Source organism: Polypterus senegalus, chromosome 7 (genome assembly GCF_016835505.1).
Source record: "Polypterus senegalus isolate Bchr_013 chromosome 7, ASM1683550v1, whole genome shotgun sequence".
NCBI lineage: Eukaryota > Metazoa > Chordata > Cladistia > Polypteriformes > Polypteridae > Polypterus > Polypterus senegalus.
In genome coordinates this window covers 75,648,090-75,663,895 of record NC_053160.1, presented here as the reverse complement: position 1 = coordinate 75,663,895, position 15,806 = coordinate 75,648,090, and the positions used below count along the sequence as shown (strand labels likewise).

General features: G+C 41.1%; 1 protein-coding gene across 12 annotated transcripts in view; it reads left to right on the top strand.

Annotated features, from left to right (window-relative positions):
- The window catches only part of ppip5k2 (diphosphoinositol pentakisphosphate kinase 2), a 282,209-nt gene that overhangs the window by 222,189 nt on the left and 44,214 nt on the right, over positions 1-15,806 (top strand). The gene's annotated exons all lie outside the window — the stretch shown is intronic.

The following is a 15,806-nucleotide window of genomic DNA, read 5'->3' as shown; positions in this document are numbered from 1 at the left end:
ACCGCTTACCCCCGGCGGCGTTTCCATCGCGACCGGCCAAGCCGTAGGCAGTGATGAGGAAAGCTGGGACTTCCTCAAACAGTCAGCCAAAGGTTTGACTGAACTCAGGGGTCAGATGTTGAGAAATCCCCACACTCGTTCGAAGAGCCAGAAGGGTGAGGCGATCATAAGAAATGATCGAGTCAAGAAGAGCAACACAGGAACAGGTAAGCCGAGGAAAAAGCAGGACTAATAAGAAACAAAAAAGCCAGAGCTGCTGACGGCGTGCCTCAACAGTCGGCGCCATCTTGAATTATATCCGGCCCGCGAGATCATTTTATATATTATTGTTATTAATGGCCCGGGGATATGAAACGCTGGTAACACAATAAACTACAGATCCCATAATGCAGCGCTTCAGCTGCCTTACCGAACACTTACCGCGTTAGTCAAGTCTAGCTTATGATGCTGCAAGTTATTGCCAAGCTAGCCCACACGATGCCAAAGAGAAAAGGTGATTCTGAACATGGAGCCTTTAAAAACCAGTGGGAGGCTGAGTATATTTTACTGACATTGCCGGTAAACCCGTGTGTCTCATTTGTGGAGCTAATGTGACTGTAATTACAGAATTTAATCTAAGATGGCACTATGAGACAAAACATCAAGATAACCTGAAAGACCTGAATGCAATGCACAAGATACAGAAAGCAGAAGAGTTAAAGAAGAATCTGACACTTCAGCAGACGTTTTTACCCGTGCAAAATCACAAACTGATTTCAAGTAAAGCTACTTTTATGGGAGACACAAATGCACCAGTGCAACTTGCCCCACTTTCCCTGTTGCCAAGTAATGTTGAACCAAGTCCGCACAACAGTGTTCACTGTTCCCAAATACGCACTTTGCTGATAAACTGAGCGCACTGCGCACTGAGTTCGCACGGCGCTTTGGTGGCTTTAAAGAACAAAAAAAGAATTTTGAGTTGTTTCCCAAACCATTTGCCGTCGATGTGGAAACTGCACCTGTGCAGATTCAGATGGAGGTGATTGAGCTGCAGTGTAATGGCACTCTGAACGCAAAGTACGATACTGCAGGGCCCGCACAGTTTATTCACTCCATTCCCGCAAAAATGCTCCAGCTCCGTCTACATGCAGCTCGAACCTTGTGAGTGTTTGGTAGCACACATCTGTGTGAGAAGCTCTTCTCAGTCATGAAGACTAACAAAACAGCACACAGGAGTCGCCTCACTGATGAGCACCTGCAGTCCATCCTGACAATCTCCACAACACAGAACATCACACCAAACATAAACCAACTTGTTGCCAAAAAAAGATGCCAGGCATCCAGCTCTAATAAAATGATATATGAGCAAAGACAACTGAATGATTTGATTTGTTATTGCTGAAAAGAACAAATTTTATTTATATTTCCAGGTTTTGTTATGCACCATGTTCATATTTGAATTTGTATAATTTTGACAGGATATATTTTTATGGAGAGCAAAATCTTTTGGAATATTTCAAATTTAAGTGTATTTTTTATATAAAATTACATAAGAGTAAAGAAATTTGAATGTTTGTTCTTTTAACGTTTACTTTATTTCTAACTTGTATAATTTAGACAGGATATATTTTTATGGACAGCAAAATATTATAAGTTATTTAAGGTTTGAGTTGATTTATTCCAGAATAATATTCTGTCGACTAAGTAAAAATTCCTTCTATTTAAAATTTAAATTGAACTTGAACAGATACGACATTTCATAATATCCACGCAGATTTGCACGTAAGAGCGGGAGTCATCCGTTTTAACAAACAGCGTATTGCACTGATACGAAATAGCCTGCCCATTTAATTATTTAGGAATGGATAAATAAATTAAGATTTTGTACAAATAATGTTTTCATTTTTCTTCCTTCATGGATTCTGGCACCCCCCAGCAACAGTTGCTCGCACCCCAAAGACTGATATATATGTATATTGTGAAAAAGGCGCTTTATAGCAACCGGGCTGCTGTGGTGGACTCCATGTCCCATGGAGCCACGGGGGAGATTGAGGAGAGATTCACGGCCAGGGAGACTGGCCCCAAGCGCCCCGGGTGAGGTACTGCCATGTCCATGATGGCTCCCCCGGGACGTATGCAGCACAGGCATCCCGGCCGGGCATGGAACCCGGCTGTCCGTCACATGGCCCCTCCCTCAGATGAGGCTTGTGGGGCTCATCGGCCTGCCCCATGAGGTCCGGTCTTCTCCAGGACGGGGAGTCGGCATTCCTGGTCCCGCAACTGCGCCCTGTCAAAACAGAATAAACAGGTCTGGGGGCGTTGCCCCGACGTCCCTCGGGACAACACCGCCAGACATGGCCACCGCAGCCACAGTTATAACACAGCCGACCCCCTCCAGTACGGCCCCGGCACATGCGGAAGCAGGCAGGGAACGCCTGCCCCTTCGTCCCCTCCGAGGAGGGCTTGTGACGGTTCCGCCCCTCTGCAGTGCAGCCCTCCTTCGGTCCCAAGCCGTCAGGCATACACTGCTCTATGTATGGGGTTTCCGGTTTCCTCTTCCGGTTCCCCCTTTTTCTTTGGGACGCACTGGCGGTCTGAGTCCCCTTATGAGAAAAGGAGGGACCCCGCACCGCCTGCGTCCCTTGGACTGCCGTAAGACCGGCGCTGGCGGTCGTGGCGGGGTTGTTTGGCAGCCGGTTTCCACCTGCTGCCTCCCCCCACGCTCATCCGCCTTGCTGTCAGTCATCACAGCAGCCTCTCGTGTGGTGGGTGGGTCCGCCTTACAGGCAGTACTGAGCAACTCCGCTGCTGTCGCGTCCCACCCCCTTTTCTCTGCGGTGCTGGCTTCATTTACCTGCACCGCTCTGTCCTGCCGGTGGGAGGCTGGCCACCCGCCGTCATGAAGCCATTCAGACAGGGCCCGCGCGGGATACCGAGCTTCTTCTCCAGCCCCTCCCCGCTTCCCCGCAGGACCTGAAAAACTTGCAAAAGGGACTGTAGGGCGAGGACAACAGATTTCACCTCCCCTACAGCCCAGGAAATATTAATAGTGGCGGCCGGCGGTGGATTTGGGCTCTCCGTGTCGCCCTCCGCCGACCGCGTCTCGGCCAGACCCTGTGGATCCCCCACTGGCCCCTTCGGGTAGTCTGGAGCAGAGGGAAGAGCGTCCATCATCCCCACCTGCCGATCCTCCTCAGTGGGTGATTGACACACGTCCCCCGTCTCCATCACCCGACCCCCGTTTACCTGTCCCCCAGTTTACCTGTCTCTGGAAGCTGCTCCGGCTCTCCTTGCCGGGACACCACGCTGGGAAGCTCGTCCGGGCTCTCCTCCCCCAGCCGCTGGATCAGGCCGAAAAGGAGACACTGCTCTGCCTCGCTCTCTCCCGAGCTGGCGGCTCCAGCACGCCAAGGACACACGTCCCCCTGCCCACATCGGGTGCTTCGCCACTCGGCGTCCGGAAGGTAGGATGGCCCACATGCGGAATAACACACCCGCGGCCCTTTACCTACCTCCGGTTGCGACCCGTGCGGCGGACTAGCGTGGTGGCGCCCGCCACTTGGCCTCTGTGTCTGCCTGGCTTTTCTTCTTTCCCATTGCTGCGGTGCCTGCAGCAGCTCTTTGGTGGCCTCAGTTGGTGTCTTGCACTGTGCAGCGTGCGCTGACTTGGGGCTCCTGCTGTGTGAGCGCGCTTTCCGCCGCCCTCGCGCTGTGTTGTGCGTGCCGGCTTGCGGCCCCTACCGCGAGTGCGTGCTGAACTGTCTGTACTGCGCCGGGAGCGCGCTCTCCGCCGCTGCTGAGCCGAACAGCGTGCCCAGCGCTGTTGCGCTTCGCTATGCCGGGTCTTGCAACAATAATTAAAGCAGGTTCCGACCCAAATGGACGGGCCGGGATCCGCACGACTACGCCAGTGTGAAAAGGCGCTTTATAGCGCCCGACCCGGCACAGACTACGCAGAGGCACGTGTTCACACTCAAGGGTTTTTTTTATTTTCAATTCTTCAGCCGTGAGCACACGTCTTCCCCGTGTCCTACAGGCCCAACACAGTCCAAGCACAAAAACCCACACAAACCAAACTTTTCCTGCTCCACCACTCCTCCCAGGCAACCTTGTCCTCTTCCTCCCGATTCTGGCCTTGATTGCTGGGAGGCAGGCCCTTTTATACCCCACCCGGAAGTATTCCAGGTGCCTGACCAGCTGGTCTTAATTGCACCTCCGGGTGGGGCTGATAAACTGTCCAGTGTGGTGGCTGGTTCTCTGCAGCACCCCCTAGTGGCCACCCCATCTCCCAACCGGGCTGCTGTGGTGGACTCCATGTCCCATGGAGCCACGGGGGAGATTGAGGAGAGATCCACGGCCATTGAAACTGCCCCCAAGCCCCCGGGGGAGGTACTGCCATGTCCATGATGGCTCCCCCGGGACGTATGCAGCAGAGGCGTCCCGGCTGGGCATGGGACCCGGCTGTCCGTCACAATATATATATATATATATATATATATATGTGTGTGTATATATGTATATATATGTTTATGTATGTGTGTATGTTTGTGTATATATATATATATGTATTTGTGTGTATATACAGATGGAGCCATGTCAAATAGCCGCGGCCGTGTGAATGGCGTGCGAATGGCGTACGGCTGCCCTATGCACGCCGTGACCACCCCCCCTCTACTGACAGAAGGCGTGTCAAGATTTCACAGTAAACACGCCCATTCCTTCCCTATTTATTCATTTACCTGGTTCCACCACTAGATGGCGCTTTATTCTCAAGAACACGTTAACACAGGCCAGCAATTTAGCTGCACTGAGTTGCAATCACGTGATTTTAACAACCCCCTCCCCCGCCGAGCTGACGCTACCAAACTGCACTACAGAGATTAAGATGGCGGCTTACCACTAGAATTACCAGAGCCTACGAAAAAACTCGTAAATCCGTCCCACCTTAAATCGCTTCTTAAAACCGTTCTCACCTCTCCGCCAGCGTCTTTTGTTAATCTAAATGTGCTGATAAAAGAAAAGCTGCAAGTACCCGGCTATTCCATCCCCCACTGACTTCGAACGTGCACAAACTTCTCCCAGCTCATGCCTTGATTGATTTTCTTGGAGTGAAGCGGAGTTTTAGAGTGGAAATAATAGATCGTTGTTTGGAACACACGCATTTCATGTCTGTTCCGTTTCTACAGTAATCTGTGTAAATACATTGTTAAAACAGAAACTTTTTTTATGTTCTAGTAGTAGATGACAAAATGTAGGCATAAACTATATAATGTATGAAGCCTGAAGTCCAAATATCAAAAGAAATATTTTCACAGAAGGTACAAATCTAACACAACAATTGCGCTTTTATTCAAAAATATAACCGCAGAAACAAAAAGCCGCCTTAACATGCGACTTTGACAATAATTACTAAGACTTCCTCCGTGGTGCAATTGACTCAGCCCCTGACTGGGATTCAAAAGGTTGCGAGTTCAATCCTGCACCTTTCCGTTTTGAGAAGTAAACTGCTCTTACTCTTACTATTTTGGAATAAAAACATACATTTGATTTCCGTCTGTAACAGCCGGTGTAGTTTATGATTCTTGTAAAGGTTATCTTTGTTTTTTTCTTGTCAGTTTTATTATCTCAGCCGCGTTCACGAGCCCAAAGCGCCCACACCCGCATCTGATACTGCTGTTTTCACATAGACGCTGTAACAGAGGTAAACTCAGCTCCCTTCTACATCGGAGCAAGAATGCACATACCATTGCTTGCATACTAAAGTGTCAGCAGGCACTTTTCGTGGCATTACACACAGTTTTGAGCATGCCCACTGCACACTTTAGATTAGATTTACCTTTATTTATTTACTTACTTCCTAAAGCCTATATTTATTTACTTACTTCCTAAAGCCTAAAGTCACAAGTAGTGTGCAGAGGGCATGCGCAAAACTGTGTGTAATGCCACGAAAAGTGCCTGCTGACACTTTAGTATGCAAGCAATGGTATGTGCATTCTTGCTCCGATGTAGAAGGGAGCTGAGTTTACCTCTGTTACAGCGTCTATGTGAAAACAGCAGTATCAGATGCGGGGGGGTGTGTTTGGGCTCGTGAACACGGCCGAGATAATAAAACTTACTAAAAAAAAAAAAACAACCCTTTACAAGTATCATAAATTACTCTAGCTGTTACAGACTGAAATCAAATGTATGTTTTTATTCCAAAATAGTAAGAGTAAGAGCAGTTTACTTCTCAAAACGGAAAGGTGCAGGATCGAACTCACGACCTTTTGAATCCCAGTCGGGGGCTGAGTCAATTGCACCACGGACATAGTCATAGTAATTATTGTCAAAGTGGCATGTTAATAAATTTTATTTCTAAAGTCGTGTGTGCGTGTTTTAATTGTTGGGGGATTGTTTGGGTATTTTAAAAAAACATTTACTTGAACCAACTACTTACAGTAAATGGGCAAAAAATGGGAGACGCCTTTGTTTTAAATAGTCAAAGAGTTGGCCTAATAATAATAATTATTATTATTAGTATTATTACTGGTCATAGAAACAAATGAAAACAACAGTTAACACTTGATCATATGTATCTGTACTAGTTTGCATTTGTGATTATGTGACCCATAATAATTTTTTCTCAGTATAAATAATTTTTTGGGTTTTAAGAACTCCATCAAAAGAGCAAAGACAAACTTAGAAGGAGTGGAAGGTGAGAAACAGTGGAGAATACTGACTATGACATGGTGCTAATTGCTCTGTGTGTGTTTTTTTGGCGGGGGAGGGGTTCTTTAGACTTGTCTGCACAAATGTGTTTGTGTTAAAGCCAACGGAGAAATGCAGGAGCGCAAACACACACATACCTCTCATCCACAAATCCTTTAACTGTTGTCTTGTAAATCGTTGATTAAACCTATGAACACAGCTGTTCAGCAGTCCTAAACACAAGCGCATGGTCTATTTTTGTCCTTAATTAAAAGACATCAATACGTTAATAATTAACACAAAGATAACATTCTTTATTTTGCTGAATAAGGTAATAAGCTATATTTAAAATAAAACAAACCAGGAAGTAAGTGTTTTATACATTAAAGTACTCTGTAGGCCTATAACCAAGTGCCCTAACAAACAGCAACAGTGTACAGTACAGACAAAGAGTGTGTGTGCTAGTGGGGATTGGAAGGTGAATTAGGATACCTCATTTACAAGACAAAAGACGGTCTGAGGCTTTGCTCTTCGATGTGTGTGTGTGTGTTTTTTAGGTTACTAGGGGTGCATTCTTAAATTCAGTCTGTCTGAATCTTTATAAACGCCAAGTTGGAAAATCATGTTTGAGAAAATGACAACAATTAAAATCTTGATCATTTGCGTCCGTGCTATTCCGTGCTTAAGTGACCCAAAATATTTTTCTTAGTTTTCGTAGAACTTCATTAAAAGACAAACTTAGGAGGAGTGGAATGTGAGAAATCTCAACGGAGAATGTACTGACTTCTCCTTATTACTTACTGTTAGATGGTGCTAAAATGTTTTTTTTCGTCCTGCCGGCGCGCAAATGTGTTTGTGTTAAAGCCAGCTCAGACAAACCTGACGAATGCCGCGCGCACACACACACACACACACCGGTGGCACTTTAACCGTTAGTGCTTCAACGTTAAACGAAGCCCCGTAAACTTGATCCTGAACAGCCACGGACTGACTTTAACAATAATAGTTGATTGTTTTATATTTATGTTTTGTATATATTTTAAATGTTCAAATGAACATTTCAGAGTATATAATTTGTTGTGTCATCTGTTTACAGTGTTGGCTGATTTTGTGATTGAGACCCATGGGTTACATTGAAATGTTTTTTATTAGTAGTATTAAGCCAGGCTTTAACCGTGGACAATTCACAATATAAGTCCTCTCTCGCACACGCGCTCTCTCTCTCACTCTTTCTTGCACACGCACATACACACACACACACAAATATATTAAAACCCGTTAAACCAAATGAAACTATGGCAAAAATATATAAGCAGTGAAAAATACAGTAGTATCCTGTAGGTGATTCCTGTCCTGCAATAACAGGCGCTAACCCTCTAGAACTGTTTAGTTCTGTTAGTATTGTTTTCAAGTGTAAATGTTTATGGGGATTTAATCTGTCTCTGCTGCCGCATCTATTCACAGTTGTGATAAGTGATTAATGGCCCATCAGATCTTTGATGGGGGAACGTTATGCTGGTTAAATGACTAAAGAAATACTGATCCGTATGGACAGATATTTGTTCCAGATATTATGCGCCATTAATTGATTTGTTATGCTATTGTTTTGACTATCAGCGAAAAAAACATCAGCGAAAACATCAAAAATATAACAAAACCAAACCCAAGCAGAAGTTACATTTAAGCTTTACTTTGCAGCAAAATATTATCTACCAGTGTATTGAACGGAAATAGATAAAATACATCGTAATGTTAAATACTGTACATAGCCCGCACTTGTATTCCGTACCTACAATGACCGGTATAGATAAATTGCAGATGTTACCATGTCTTTAAGGATTGTTAACCCAGATAGCACACACGTCGCGGAGACGTCTATGCGACGTCATCTTTTTCATCTGGCAGATGTCTGGCAGAGGGCATTTGTTCAAAATGAACGCGATGTTTACCAGATGATACACTCTTTAGCAGACGTCTCCGCGACGTACCTGTGCTATCTGGGAAGGATGCCGTGAAAAATATTGCAATAAGTAGTTTCATTAATTAATTAATTAATTAGTTAAAAATAGCATGAGCATCATGGGTTGTGTATTGAGTGATTTAAATCTGTTTTATTAATCGTTTTTCCCTTTTTTTACCACATCATCTATTTATGAAACTATGTTGACAATACAAGAACTGCCTGTACAGTATATTAAAGATACGGTATAGGGCTTCCTGGACACTGCAGTTAACTGAAGCAGTCAATGCTCCATCTGGCGGGATTATACAGCATTGCAACCATCTTTTTAGAAAGCGCATGGGGGCGTTTATGGGGCGGGGCATCGTTAACTGCGTCATCGCGGGGGATCACATTCCGTGCACGGATTGTGCATGGTCCTGTCATGCTCCAGGCGGCTGTTTGACGTGGCTCCCACTGTATGTGTGTGTATGTATATGTATGTGTGTATACGCAGACATATATATATATATATATACATACATACATACATACATATGTATATATATGTATATGTGTATATATGTATGTATATGTATATATGTATATATATGTATATATATGTATATATATATATATACATACATATATATACATATGTATATATATATATGTATGTATATATATATATATATATGTGTGTATATATGTATGTATATGTATATCACAGCCACACTCATCACTCACAACAGTGACAAAACAATTACATTGACAATCATGTTACATTATTTTCAAATTGTTTCCTTTTCTTTTTCATTGCTTCTTTATCACACTACTTCTCCGCTGCGAAGCATGGGTATTTTGCTATATGTATATATAGTAGCAGTAGGGGGCGCTATCGCTCCTTCGAACCCTCAGGTACCACTCCAAAACACAAGGTAAACAGTCAAACAATTATTATTTATTATAATAATAAAGTACACCAAGTACCACCACTCCACTATACTCAATACACAATAATTAATCACCAATCCTCCGACTCCCAGACGCATTTCCCTCCTACCAGCCAGCTCAGCTCGCTGTCTGTGAGTTCCCATGGTCCATTTATCCCTCCTGACCCGGAAGTGAATCTGCCATACAGTCCATGAGATTCCCTATCACTTCCGGTTCAGCTACAAAGTCTTTTCCTTCAACCCAGAAGCACATTATTCCGATTGATCACATGTCCAAGACGTACTTCCGGGTTATAGGGCACATAGCACTCCCCAAGCCTCCCTATAACGGCTCCTGGTGGCTCCCATGGAATCCAGCCGGGCTGTTTACAGAAACTACAAAGTCTTTGAGGCCCTGCTGGAACTTGGGGAACCTCTATGCTGCTGGGAGGGCTCCTTCTGGTATATAATATACATATATTATATGTATATAATATATAATATAATATTTATATACATACACAGTAATCCCTCCTCGATCACGGGGGTTTTGTTCCAAAATATATATATTTATTCATATATATATATATATACTTGTATGTGTGTGTATATATATATATATATATATATATATATATATATATATATATATATATATATATATATACTAATAAAAGGCAAAGCCCTCACTCACTCACTCGCTCACTCACTGACTCACTCACTCACTCACTGACTCATCACTAATTCTCCAACTTCCCGTGTAGGTAGAAGGCTGAAATTTGGCAGGCTCATTCCTTACAGCTTACTTACAAAAGTTGGGCAGGTTTCATTTCGAAATTCTACGCCTAATGGTCATAACTGGAAGGTATTTTTCTCCATTAACTGTAATAGAGTTTAGCTGGAAAGGCGTGGGGGGTTTCGTGTGACATCATCACGCCTCCCACGTAATCACGTGAACTGACTGTCAAGCGCGTGCGTAGAAAATCAGGAAGACCTCCAAAAGCGCTTAAGAAAACTTGCATTATATAATTGAGAAGGCAGCGAAAAACAATAAGAAGCGAGCGAGTGACATATACTACCATATTCATGAGTCCTGCTACCTCGGAAAGAAAGCAAGGTGCAAACCTAAACTTTAAATTAAGTTCATAGACAGGCTAACGCTGGCGTTTCACATGCCCACGGAATGCGGGATACAAGTTTAATGAGAGGGACGAGGATATAAGCGAGAGTTTTGATCACTTTGTAACTAAGTTAAAATTGTAGGTGAAGGGGTGTGCTTATGCAAATTCCGAGACTGTGTTTGTGGGGATTGACAGTTAAGGCGGGCGGGGAGTCACGTCATCATCACCCTCCCATTCATCTCATTTCGTTCTTAGCACAAGCACAGCTGAGAAGCTTCGATGCATGTGCTCCTTAGCGTTAAAAATAATGCATTTAATCACACTTTGCATTACAAGCAAAGGGGAGCTTTTGTCAATGCATGATTTCCTGGTACACCGATTACATTGATCACCGTATCCCGATTCATTTTACCCTCGCACCACCTTAGTTTGAGAAGAAGTATGACAAAATATGAGGTTAACACAGAAAAACAGATCACCAATTCAAGCTTTATGAATAATCGATTCGCCATCAATATTTGTTTTGGTAAAGCCATCCTCCTTCCATTTTATAAGTTTTCCGCCACTAGCCATGATTAAATGAACGGTAAAAAAGTAAGAGCAAAGCGAGGGTGACTTATTTAGGCAGGCATTTATATGACAGCAACACTCATGACAATGTCAATCATGTTACGTTATTATTAAAGGTTTCCTTTTCTTTTCATTACTTCTTTAACACACTACTTCTCGCTGCAGGCGCGGGTATTTTGCTATATATATAATATATGAATTACCTCCAAAGAACGCTGAGACTTTTGATATCATGAACGTGTGTACAAAAGGGGTCTCCTGCCCAGCAAAAGTCGAGCAGCCAGCGCGTGCATAGCTGTGCCGGCCTTTGAGACGCTGACTGCGCTTCTGCCTTAAGTCAAAGTGAGCACTTTTAATTTTTCTTCCTCCCCCTGCGCTATAGCCCAGACAAGTGCAAACACGGGACCCCTTTTCTACACCACGGCAAAATAATATTAAGGCGATTCACACTTTCTTTTGCACGTATACGATTATGAGGTCCTCAGCTCGGATTATGAAGATACGCACAGGAGTGGAAGACTGACAGTGCCATCACAGCCGATTAATGGCGGGACGTCTCACCAGTCTACAGAAGACACACGTGACTGTCCCCAGAAGATGCTCATATCGTCAGCGAACACATCTCTATACTATATAAAAGGAAAGGCAACTTTCCTTTCTTTACACCTTTTTTCCTTTTAGCCCAAACCAAAGCCTTTCTCTCTTAACATTGCAAAGGACACAAAAATAATTTTCTTTAATTGCCGGTAAGGCACATTACCAGAGGCACAAATTTGAAAGTTCACATAGAAAATGTAATTTCTATACCACAGCCGTCGTGTAGCGCCTTTCAAAAGGGATCTACTACCGAGAGATGATCCATATACATTTTAGCTGCTGTTAGTTACTTACCTGTTGTGTTACACAGTCTTTAAAATGTAGTTTACCCATAACCACTCCAGTAGTGCTCAATGTACCTGTACTTCTTAAAAGCGTTAATGTTTTACTGTTTAATAACTTATAGACTACATTTTATTATTTTTCCCTTGCAATCAGTGACCAAAGCTATACACACACATATAGACACATACAAACATACACACAAGTATATAATTTGTGTGTGTGTATGTATGTATGTGTGTGTATATATATATATATATGTGTGTATGTATGTATGTGTGTATATATATATATATATATATATATATATATATATATATATATATATATGACAGCAACAATCCAAGCTGTGATAAAACAGTAAAAAGGAGGCATGTCAGGCGCGTGGTACATTTTCTGATGCAGCTAGGCGAAAATAACTTTGTGACGCTGCCACCAAATACACAAAACAATTACATTGACAATCATGTTACGTTATTTTCAAAATGTTTCCTTTTCTTTCTCTTTCCTTCTTTAACACACTACTTCTCCGCTGCGAAGCGCGGGTATTCTGCTAGTATATATATATATATATATATATATATATATATATATATATATATTTTTTTTATATATATATATACCAAATTTCATGAAGATGGGGCCATAAATAAGAAAGTTCAACATGGCGGACGTTGTTGACCGTTACGCGTAGAATATCGAAATTAAACCTGCTTAACTTTTGTAAGTAAGCTGTAAGGAATGAGCCTGCCAAATTTCAGCCTTCTACCTACACGGGAAGTTGGAGAATTAGTGACGTTGGAAAGTTCAATATGGCAGCCGACAGTGGCGTCATACCACCGAAATAAGTACGTACATCAGTTTTGGTTAGCGCAGGGAAGCCACCTTCCAAATTTCGTGAAGATGGGGCCATAAATAAGAAAGTTCAACATGGCGGACGTTGTCGACTGTTATCGACCATTATGACCGTTACGTATAGAATTTCAAAATGAAACCTGCTTAACTTTTGTAAGTAAGCTGTAAGTAATAAGCCTGCCAAATTTCAGCCTTCTACCTACACGGGAAGTTGGAGAATTAGTGATGAGTCAGTGAGGGCTTTGCCTTTTATTAGTATGGAAGATATATATATATATATATATATATATATAGTATATGTGTGTGTATATATATTTATGTGTGTGTGTATATAAATGTATATGTGTATATAATGTCCTCACAGGTGGCGCAGTGGTAGTGCTGTAAGGAGATTGTGAAAGATTGTGGGTTTGCTTCCTGGTTTCTCCCTTTGTGGATAGTGCTTTGAGTACTGAGAAAAGCGCTATATAAATGTAAAGAACTAGTATTATTATTATTATTATGTTTGTATATGTATATATATATATTTTTTATATATATATATATATACACACATATCTATACATTTACATACACATATGTGTGTGTGTGTGTATATATAAGAACATTATTGTACTATTCTCTGAGGTAAAGAATGTAGAATGCTGTTTAAGGTAATGTCCATTTATAATAAGCTTACTTGTTGCTCATGTTCTTTTCAAAATCTTGAAGAAGACCTTAAGAACTGCAAATAAAATTATCCACATGAACAGTGTTGTAGTTCTTAAGCATCTGGGTAATGGAATTTTAGTAGCTGGTCAATTAAGGGCTTTTGTTAACTCATTAATGTGGATTTTCAGGTCTCTAAGGTGAATTATACTAAATTATTGAAAAAAATCAATATTTATGTAAATATTCAGATAAGTGTGTATGTTAAGCTTAAAAGTACTTCTTTTAATATTACAAATTTATTTCACACTGTTGAGAAAAGTGAAATTTCGGTGTAGCCCGAATATACAATATACAAAAATACAAGTATATCTAACAGAGGTTTAAGCTTTGACTCCTAAAATTCTGATTATCATCCATTCTTTATTGGAACATCTTCATCTAGTTCTATGTCACTGGGATTTCAGGTTATCCTAGCAGTGTTGCATTTGGCTTGGTTTAGTAGTATTTGGTTTATATCTAAATTACACCTTTTGACAACTATAACATAATGCCATACATATGCTTAAATGTGATTTTTCTACCAATACACGTTTTAGGAATTGGTAAAGTTGGAGATGATTTGACAGAAGATGCTGCAATGTAACCTGTTGTCTAACTCTTTTACTTTCTTACTTCTGCAAGGCTATATTTTGCCATTGCCCCTACAAACTAAGTTAAAACTATTTTAGTGATCATAAAGAAAGGTACTTTTGTGGCAATACAAAATGTGTATAATTCTGACAAATGTTTTTCAGTCTGCTGTTGCTGCTATATATTATATATACAACTGTGTGTGTGTGTGTATGTATGTATGTGTTCACACACATACAGTATATATATATATATATATATACACACACATATATATATGTATGTATATATATATATATATATATATATATATATATATAAAATATACCTGTAGTATGTATTTACTGCTAAAATGAACCTGTCCTAAAATCTCAAAAAATGTGACATTTTAAGATTTTTTTTTTTTTCTCAGAGTAGATGACTAGGAGGAAGTTGTTGATGCTTCAAGTACATGTTGTCCTACCACTGAAAATAACTTTAATAAAGTATTTCATAAATTATAAAATCAATTTGAAGTTATAGTAATCTAAATATATGTTAATTAACCTTACATAACCTACATTTCAAAAAAAAAGTTTTGGTTTCCATATTCAGCTAAATCATTCATAATGCACATATTTTAGCATTTATTTCTCCTTAAACCTTTGATCAGTGACATAGGTGGCGCCTTAGTAAACACAGTGACATTAATAAAAGACTGACCCTTCTCCTTTTTGCTCTCCATAAACACAGGTCTACCATAAAATTGATTAGTTGTCCTTTAAGACTTGCTCAAGTTATAATTATTTTATTTTAATGTTACTGCTGTTATTACTTACTGTGTGTCAGGAATTAAAAAAAACTCCCAAATTTGGGAGATGCATTCTCTAACTTGTGGTCTACTGCTTGCTTATTTTATACTAGAATTATGTTAGCATTCTTCTCTGTACTTATTTGTAAGTGCATTTTCTTTCATCACTTCACTAAGTGCCATTGCTTTTTGTTGTCTCTGTTTGCTTTTTTAATATAACAGACATTTTCTCCCATTTTTGCAATGAGTGGATCATTTAAATATAAATGATCAGCTAAATAGAAGTGATAACCTGCCCGGCCCCAAATCAATCCCAATCCTCCTTGCTTTACTGATTTACTCATCTTGCTATACTATCAAAACTCAGATGAGTTGTTTTTGTAACATTTGTCTACTAATGTAGTAGGTTATATTTTGATCATGTTGTACCACAAAAATCAATTTCTCTTCTTTGTATTGTTCATTTATGTGAAGTGTCAAAGCCACTAATTTGACTGCTATTCAGTGCTTTCATTGATGTGGCTGCTGGCAGGTGATAATCACAAATCTAATTCACAATCTAATTAAAATTGTAGAACAGCAACTTCTGAATTCTGAACCTTTTGTCAGATTCAATGTATTACTTCATTTAATATTTTTTGCTTGTGCATTATGGGGCAACTGTGATACAGGCTGCTTTTAAAATGTCTGTTTTTCCCCTTTTCTTGAGACAGGTGCAGTACATATCTGGTAAAAGTCATTCACTCATGTAATCTGGTTAATACATGTCTCCA